General features: G+C 35.0%; 1 long non-coding RNA gene across 1 annotated transcript in view; it reads right to left on the bottom strand.

Annotated features, from left to right (window-relative positions):
- The window catches only part of LOC132013489 (uncharacterized), a 29,211-nt gene extending 20,428 nt beyond the window's left edge, over window positions 1-8,783 (bottom strand). Inside the window, exons 1-2 of the long non-coding RNA XR_009403019.1 lie at window positions 8,723-8,783; window positions 7,555-7,650 (exon numbers count right to left, since the gene is read on the bottom strand). This is a non-coding gene — a long non-coding RNA (uncharacterized LOC132013489). The remainder of the gene's footprint in view (window positions 1-7,554; window positions 7,651-8,722) is intronic.
- Between the last annotated feature and the right edge of the window lie 706 nt (window positions 8,784-9,489).

The following is a 9,489-nucleotide window of genomic DNA, read 5'->3' as shown; positions in this document are numbered from 1 at the left end:
ATATATATATATATATATATATATATATATATATATATGACATTTATATATAATTTTGAGAAATCAATTAAAAAGATTCCTTTTTAAAGACACTATGCCTTTTTTTCCTAAGTATTTAAACAGGTATTTTAAAAGTTTTCAAATATAGTGGTAGGTTAACTTCCTTACAGAATAATTGACCAAGTGTCAGAAGATGTACATACACTGTTGTCATTAAAAACAACTAAAGTTTATTGGAGATTTTTATTGTACTTGTATTAAAAATACAATTTAAGTGTCCAAATATTGCTCTGATTTGGATTTACATAGAGGTAACTGGGGAAACCTGAGACATTAGTAGAAATATATATTGATTTTTTTTTCAAAGCACAGTTCTGTATGTATTATAACCTGTTAAAATACTTGCCCTTGTATAGGACCCCAAAATTTCTGAAATCTATAAAATGAAGGCAGCAAATACATGTTTAAAAAAATGATAATAGCACAATACAACTCTCTTATATTGTTCTTCAGATAAAAACCCAGCAAGTTTTTTGGAATTTCATGGCATGCAGACCAGATTTTTTAATTTAATTTTATTTATTTATTTGAGATAGAGAGAGCATGAGATGGGGGAGGGTCAGAGGGAGAAGCAGGCTTTCTGTTGAACAGAGAGCCCAATGTGGGACTTAATCCTGGGACTCCAGGATCATGACCTGAGCTGAAGGCAGTCCCTTAACCAACTGAGCTACCCAGGCACCCATTTTTTCTTCTTTTAATATAGTACAAAGTGATTACATTAGTGGTAGGAGTAAATTGTTACACAAAGAAACCTTATTCTATAATTTTGGAAATTTCATGAGGGAAAGAAAATATGTTCTCTCTACTTAGCTTGATCCCCAGTGCCTGGACCTACTAGATTCTCAGTAAATAATATTGAAAGAATAAAATGTGGGGAAGATTAAAAACAAAGTAGTGCAACGCAGGCAAACTCACAACAAATATGAACATCTATTGTACATGAGGTAGTGTGTTATTAGCTCTCGTAAAAACAAAAACAAAAACAAAACTGATAGGATAGTTCCTGGGATATTATTTACCTACCAAGATTTATTGAAATTTTAGCCATCCTTTAAAGCTCAATTCAAATATCACTTCTTTCTTGTAGTCAGTCTGAGTAAAATTAATTTATACCTTCTGCTTGTTTTTGTATCTATCTCTTTAAACAGACAGTAACTTTCTTTGTAAGTACATTGGTAAAAAGATGACCAAGTTAGTATTGAATAGATTTTAAGTCCTCAGTTAGGTGTCTAGGAATTTGCCTCCTGCATAGTAACTTGATTTGATGAAATTTTTTTCCCTTATGGATTATAAAACCATACTTCTATGAAAGATAAAAATGTACAAATCCAAATATGGCCCACTGAATGAAATCCAAGCCTAAATAATGGAAAATTAAATAAAATATATATCTGAAGAAGCCTCATATGACATAATAGAAACAAATTACATCACTCATCACAGTCTGAGAAAGAATAAATAAGTAAGCTAGAAAATGTCAAAATGACTGGAATTTAGGTAAACGGTATTCAATCTATTGAGCTTCACATGTCTTCCCCTCAATACTTAATTGAACCCTAATAACTCTTACTGATGCTCTCCTTTCCCTCTCCCTCTCAGCTCTAATTAGTTTTTGCTGTTCTATTAGGTGTAAACATCACAATCTGAAATGGACAGAGTAGAAGTTAATTAGGACACATTCTACAGAAATTTTTAAAAAAACAAAAGAAATATGATTTTTCAGACTCCGTCAAATTTTCCGCCTCCATGTATCCCCAGAGCTCCAGGTATCTGCTGCGTGCATACTGTTGAACTTGGGCATTTGGACCAGGACTTGTGTTCATGCTTGAAAATCCACACTAATGAGGAAGGTCATTAAAATAATTGTGTTTCATAATTTGGATTTCAGTAACACCTAGTTGTATTATTTAAATATGTTTATATCCAACATCATAGGGCAAGAAACGTAGAATATGATAAAAGTCAGGAGAAAACATTTTTCAAGGCAGAAATAAATGAGAATATTTATGAGTAGTCAAATTAGAGGGCCAAACATTTCTTATCATATTAATGTTAATCAGTTGGGCTTTTTACATATATCAAAGTAGCTAAGAGCCAGTTTCCATTGTCTTCCTATTCCAATTCTTATTTCTTTTAGTTATAATGTGTGCTTAATAAAAAAAGAGCTATAAGAAATAGAATTAATGGGAGAAGTCTTCAGGAGGACACTAGATTCCTTAGGGGACATCAAAAGCCCAGAAATGTTAGTAGTCAATGTATCTGGAATTTATTCAAAAAAGTGTAGAAAAGAATGCAGCACAGAAGGAAGGAAAGAAGAAAAAGTGGGATAGAGAGAGAGAGTGAAAGAAGGAAGGAGGGCAGAAACAACACTAGGAAAATTAATTTTCTTGTCAATGAAAATTATTTAGACTTTTTAGGGTTTTCAAACATTAACCATTTTATTTCACTTAAGACATTAATAAGAAAATATAATCCATACTATCCAAATATCCAAAGCAATTGACAGATTTAATGTAATCCTTATCAAAACACCAGTAGTGATTTTCATAGTACTAGAACAAATTATCTTAAAATTTGTATGGACCCACAGATGACCCTCAAAAACAAAAGGAATCTTGGGAAAGAACAAAACTGAAGGCACTACAATCCCATATTTTAAACCATACTAAAAACTAGTATTCAAAACAATATTTCTAGAGAAAAATAAAAGACACATAGATCAATGGAACAGAATAGATACCCCAGAAATGAACTTATATTTATATGACCTATTAATCTACAACAAAGAAAGCAAGACTATACAATGAGGAAAAGGTAGGTTTTTTCCAACAAGTGGGGTTGGGAAAACTGGTCAGCTACATGCAAAAGAATGAAACTGGACTACTTTCTTGCACCACACACAAAATCAAAAAGGATTAAAGTCCTAAATATAAGACCTGAAATCATAAAATTTCTAAAAGAAAACATAGGCAGTAATCTCTCAGACTTTGGCTTTTAGCAATAGTTTTCTGGATCTGTCTCCCCAGCAAAGGAAACAAAAACAAAAACAATTGGGAGTACATCAAACTAAAAAGCTTTTGTACGGGCTAGGAAACCATCAACAAAATACAAAGATAATCTAATAAATGGGACAAGATATTTGCAAAAGACGTACCTGATAATGTTGAATTTTGAGTTTATATATTTTAAATATTAACCAGAAGGTTAAAAACACCCAAAATGATTAATATCCAAAATATATAAAGAAATCATACAACTCAACACCAAAAATAAACAAATAAAAACAACCACACACACAACATGTAATTTGATTAAAAAATAGGCATAAGGACTGGAATAGACATTTTTCCAAAGAAGACTTACAGATAGCCAACACACACATGAAAAGATGTTCAATATTATCAGTCAGGAAAATGCAAATCAAAACCACAATGAAATATCATCTCGCATCAGTAAGAGTGACTACCATTAAAAAAAAAAAAAAGAAATAGCAAGTGTTGGCGAAGATGTGGAGAAAAGGGAATCCTCATGCACTGTTGATTAGAATGCAAACTGGCGCAGCATCTATGGGAAACGATATAGAGTTTCCTCAGAAAATTAAGAACAGAAATATCAGATGATCCAATAATTCCACTGCTGTGTATTTACCCGCCAAAAACAAAAACACTAATTCAAAAAGATATATGCAACCTTATGTTTAGTGCAGCACTATTCACAAGAGCCAAGATATGGAAGCAACCCAAGTGTCCATTGATAGATGAATGAATAAAGAAGCTGTACCATGCACACATGTGAGCATGCATGTGTGTGTATGTGTGTGTGTACACACACAATAGGATATCACTCAGCTATGAAAAATTATAAAATCTTGCCACTCACAACCATGGTTGGACCTGGAGGGTATTATATTAAGTGGCATACATCAGATATGTGGAATCAAAAAACAAACGAACAAAAGAATTAAAAAAACAGACTCATTAATAAAGAACAAACTGCATGCATAAAATAGATGCATAAAATAGATGAAGGGGATTAAGATATACAAACTTCCAGTTATAAAATCAATAAATCATGGAGATGAAAAGTACAGCATAAAGAATATAGTCAAAAATATTATAGTAACTTTGCATGATGACTGACCATAAATTCACTTACTGTGGTGAGCATTGTATAATGTATAGAACTGTTGAATCACTGTGCTATACACCTGAAACAAATATAATATTCTATGTCAACTAAGCTTCAATTAAAAATAAAAAAGATTTAAAATTTTAAAAATTAAAAGCATAAGAAGCATTGAAAAGCATTAGATGGAGAACTCTGAAACCAAACAGAAGCTCTTTTTAACAAGATTTTAAAACTATCATTTAAATAATAAAAAAAAAGAATGGAGTTGTATTTTTGTCTGAAATCAAAGCTACCTGTCCAAGTCTGAGCTGCAAAAAGTCCCATGAGTACTGTAATAAAAAGCACTGACACAAAAGCCCATCATTAGGACCTATACACATAAAGACAATACAACAATTGATTCGTATTTTCTGAATTATTTAAAAAGATTATTGCTAACAATTTTTTGTTTGTTTTTGAGGGTATAAAATTCTACTGTGTGTGAAAATGAAAAAAAAAACCAGTAATTAACTATTTAGGGTTTTATTCTTAAATAGTTGAGGATACTAAAACCATTCTGTGGACCAAATGTTGGAAGACAAAAGGTATAAATTTTTTAAATTATCCTGAAGAATAGACACTGAAATTTACCAGAGTATGCTACTTCAAAATATACCTCTTTGCTATATAGGTTATTTTGAGCTAAAAGCCAGTGAGACCAACAAACCTGGGATAAACTCTAAAAATGGGGCCCAGATTTTCCTTTAGTAAAAGAAATTTATATTTATGAAGGCAATTTCTATTTGTAAAAATGTCTCCCTCTCCAGTACCCCGTAGAGGACTCTTGATGTCACAACACTCCAGCTGGTCTTAAGGGTTAACTTCCTTCAACACACTCCTTCCTTGCTGACCTAAGTCCCTTGATCTGTAACGGAACTAATTTACTTTCTTTGAGATTTGCAGACAGAGGGCCTTGAGGAGTGAAGGACCAGAACTTTTCCAGACCACTGAAGCCAGCAAGTCTGAAGCGGCCTCTGCTTTCTGATTAGTCTAACAATTTTTTAGCAAAATGTTTTTCCTTTCTTAGGTTTACACGGTGGTGATTTTACTGACCTTTCTTTGTGCATCTGTAGACCTTGCCCTCCTTTGCAGAAGGAACAGAGTACTCCTGCACATCAGGAGACAAGAACCTGACCTCCTTGTGAGGAGGTGGAGAGGGGCGGGGGAGGGTGTCATCCATCCCCATAGGTCCCTGTCTCCCCTCCCCTGCCCCCATCCTGAGATAGCTTCTATAGCTGGCATCTGGAAGTCTGCCTGTAATCAAGAAATGTTGCTGCCCACTGCACTCCCTTTGCAGATTAACTACCCTAAACCCTTTAAAAAAAAATCCAGAGCCAGGCAGAAACCTCAGAGTTGGCTTTTAGACAAGAGTCTGCCTTCTTCCCAGGTTGTTGGCCCCCTGAATTAAGCTCAAATTCCTTTCCAATCAAAAACTCCTCTCTGCAGCATCACGCAGACTAACTTGGGTTCAGTAACTCTTATCCCTGAAGTAGGCACTGACTGAAATTTGCATAATAAACATTACTAAACTACCCTTGTTTACCACAAATATCCTAGATCACCTTCCCATAACTTGTATCCTCTACCTGGAACCCCCACCCACACTTCCCTTTGTTTGGCTGAAAATGGTAGAAAAACCTAAGTTTTCACCACACTCATCACTGAGTGTTCCCATGTGTACATGTGTGGTGCACATGTTAATAAAATTCTGTTTGTTTTCTCTTGGTAATCTGTCCTTTGCCAGTCTAATTTATAGGGCCCCAGCCAACGATCCTAAGATGGGTAGTGGGAAAAAAAAATTTTTTCCTCCCCTCCCCTACAAGACCAAAATGAAGGTTTCAGAATTGTACAGAAAATTAGCCTTAATTCCTAAGTTGAAAAGAGTTCTTACAAAGGATTCTGAATGTAATCTGATCCACAAAATTAAACACTTCTGAAGCCTTCAAAAATATAAAATCCTGTTTCTGATTTGAAAAAATGCTTACGTCACAGTCTTTAGACTACATAGTAAACCCTGATGCAATACTTCTTTGATTTGTAAGACTAGAAATTCTCTGGATGGAGATAAATTACTTTATCAAATAGGCAAAATAGTTTCATTAAGTGTGGAACATTCATGATTTCCCCCAATAGAGTAGTGCAGTTTAACTACAGATAGCTGGAAGCCATAGCAGAGGCCAAAATGAGTAATAACACAGAGAAGGGAAAAAAAAAAAAAAGGGAAAGGCAATTATTTCTACCCCAGCAGTAAATCTGAAAAGAAGATAAATAAAAACAAATTACAAACCATAAAAAAGGTACAAGTTAACAAGCCGAATAGTTAACTTCTTTCTATGGCGTCTATGGGGGGTATTTTTGGCTTTTGTTATATTTTCTTGACAATTTCCTGTCTTTTCCTTTGTTTATATCATGTTAAGGTACCTCCTAGGAAAGTTCTTTGCAACATTAAAAAATAGTAGACAATGAAAAAAATAAATAAACAATGTATTCATTCTATATGCAAAACATCCAAGTTTCCATGTTTCTCTACAGTCCCAAAAACTCTGTTTTGAGTAAACAAAGTCATCACAGTATTTAGTTGTTTCCGAAATTATTTTGGCTGTATTTGTTAAGGAACAAACTTAAATCAATCAATCACTCTCTCTCTTTCTCATCTCTAAGTTTGAACCAGAGATTTTCCTTTACATTGTTTCCTTTACATTTGTTGATTCTGTTCACAGATTTGTGAGAATAGTTTAGCGAAAACATTTTTTCTTTTCCAAATGATGCATGTAGCTGGCGTCTGGGAAGATTGACAGATTTAGGAATGACAGACGAGTTGAAATTCCATATTACAAAGTCTTTCTGAGTCTCATTTCCTTGCTTTTGAAATTGGAAAATTATTGTCGACCTTGCAGTTTTGTTGGAAGGATTAAATAAAATGTACATAAAGTTCCCTGACACACAATAGGTAAATAATAAATAGTATTTGTTGTCATTCTTACACTTGTGTTCTATTCTGTTTCCTCCTTGCCAAGACAAAAGTGATTCAAATATATTGTTGCAAATGAGGGATACCTGGGTGTCCTAGTCAGTTAAGGGTCTGCTTTCTTCACGAGTCACGATCCTACAGTTCCAGGATAGAGCCCTGAGTTGAATTGGGCTCCCTGCTTAGCAGGGAGTCTGCTTCTCCCTCTCCCTCTGCCCTTCCCCCAACTTATGGGCACACACACTCTCTCTCTCAAATAAATGAATAAAATCTTAAAAAAAAAAAAAAAGAGGAAGATGAATAAAGGAAAACCTTATTAAAGTTGAATCAGTAGTGTGTGTAGGTTAGAAAGGGCTTACCATTCAATGTCAGTTACAGACTCCAACAGAAGAGGCTAGCACAGACCCCGGCAGAAGAATCTTCAACAGGAAGGAATCATCCATCAATCACGAGTTCTAAGAGGAAAATGTATATTGGATCTCATGTAAAAAATCAGGACCGTCTGCAACTCAGTCAGTGAGAAACCAGTATCACCTGAAAGTTTGTTTTTCTCTAATGGACTTTTGTTAAAACAAACCCTCCCAACTTCCTCCTTCTTCTCCATAAAATAACATTCCTCTCCTTTGTTGGACTTGCTTATGGTTTTGCTGAAACTTGCTTGTCCTGAACTATAATTCTCTGCTATTCCCGAATAAACTAATTTTTGCTGGTAAAGTAACTGACAGTTTTACTTTTAAGGTGAACAGTGTGCATCTACATGCATACTACACACACACACACACACACACACACACACACACACATAATTTACATGTTTTTTCTGCTTGAATCATACTGCTAAAAATTGCAAGTGCACGTATTTATGTTGACAAAACAAGTCTAAGTTTATTAGATTTAGAAATATCTTTTTTAGGAGTTTACAAATGTAATAGTTATCCTACATACCCTATCTATAACTGTAACAAATGATCTGCATTTGTGAACACTAAAGCAAATAGCTTCAAAGGTAGGAAAAATTTACTGACTCTAAAACCAAGTACAGAACAACTTGCTAAATAATGTCAGATGGAGATCCTGATTATCTCTAACCCCCTAATTGGGAGATAAAATATTTTTTACTTCCAATATTTCAAAGTTCTGCAAATCCATTTAGCTAACAATGTCTAGACCACAGAATAGAAAATAATCTCTCAATAAATCTTGTAGTTTATCTTAAATAACAATAGAGCAAGTTGCCTTCCACGAGGTACATAACAACTGCCAAAGATAAAGGTGGATAGTGCTGAAAGGCTGTACAGATCAATTTTATTTAGTGATAAACACTGCAGTAGAGAAGAGTCCAGCATGAACTGAGCTCTCCTTGGATTTGTGTAGAGGTGAATGGGTATTTTAAAGGGAGAATGAGAGAGTAGAGAGGGGCAGTAAGCAGAGCCCTGCAGAGTCAGGAAAGTGAAGAGTTATAAATAGCGGGATAAGAGGTCAATGTCAATGCTGTTAGACCATCTGTGCCTGCTAACTAGCACTTACTGAAGTTAAGCTCTATCCTCCCACAGAGACTTGGAGACAGGGCCCCATCCTTCCTGATGATTACATTTCCAAAGAATGGCTTTCAAGTCCTTGAAAGCGAGACCACTTGGTTGTAGGAGATACACACACATCTCAAAGGGACAGAGGAAGAATTTATAATAATAAACTTGTTTGTTTTTATTAATAAGTGCACTAAGACAGGGAGGTCGGGGGGCCTATCTTCAGGTGTTAGCTGGAACAAATGGTAAGTTCTTTGGACAGCTTTGAACTTTTCCGGACAGGAACTCAAGGGGGGCTGGGTCATCACAGAGACAGAGGCTAAGACTTCTAGGAGCCATGTTAGAGTTTGGTCAAGGAGAGAGTCTTTGTCACAGTTCTCTTACCTATGACATGGTAGTCCGTCTCTTTGGAGACAGACCGATTAGTTGAGGTCCAGTTTTAGGTCATACGTTCATCAGCTGGCTTCGCTGCATTCAGTGTCAAAGTGACAGACCAGTCAGCTTAGCAAGTTCCCCAACAAGCCCAGCCATAATTTACAGAAAGGAATAAGCAAGGACAAAGGGCTATAACCACAACAAAACAACACCATCCAGCCATGCCTGGAAAAAAAAAACAAACAAACAAAAAAAGAAAAAACAAAAAAACAAAACAACCCAAGAACCACTGAATCAGTCATGTTTTTATTGAACACATTCTCATTTCGTGTAAGTTATTCTTCTGCTACTGTGGAACATCTAGAGACCCATAGTTCATAACCCCTGCACTCA

The sequence above is a fragment of the Mustela nigripes genome, chromosome 1 (assembly GCF_022355385.1).
Source record: "Mustela nigripes isolate SB6536 chromosome 1, MUSNIG.SB6536, whole genome shotgun sequence".
NCBI classification, from domain to species: domain Eukaryota; kingdom Metazoa; phylum Chordata; class Mammalia; order Carnivora; family Mustelidae; genus Mustela; species Mustela nigripes.
This window is presented reverse-complemented; position numbering and strand designations above follow the sequence as displayed.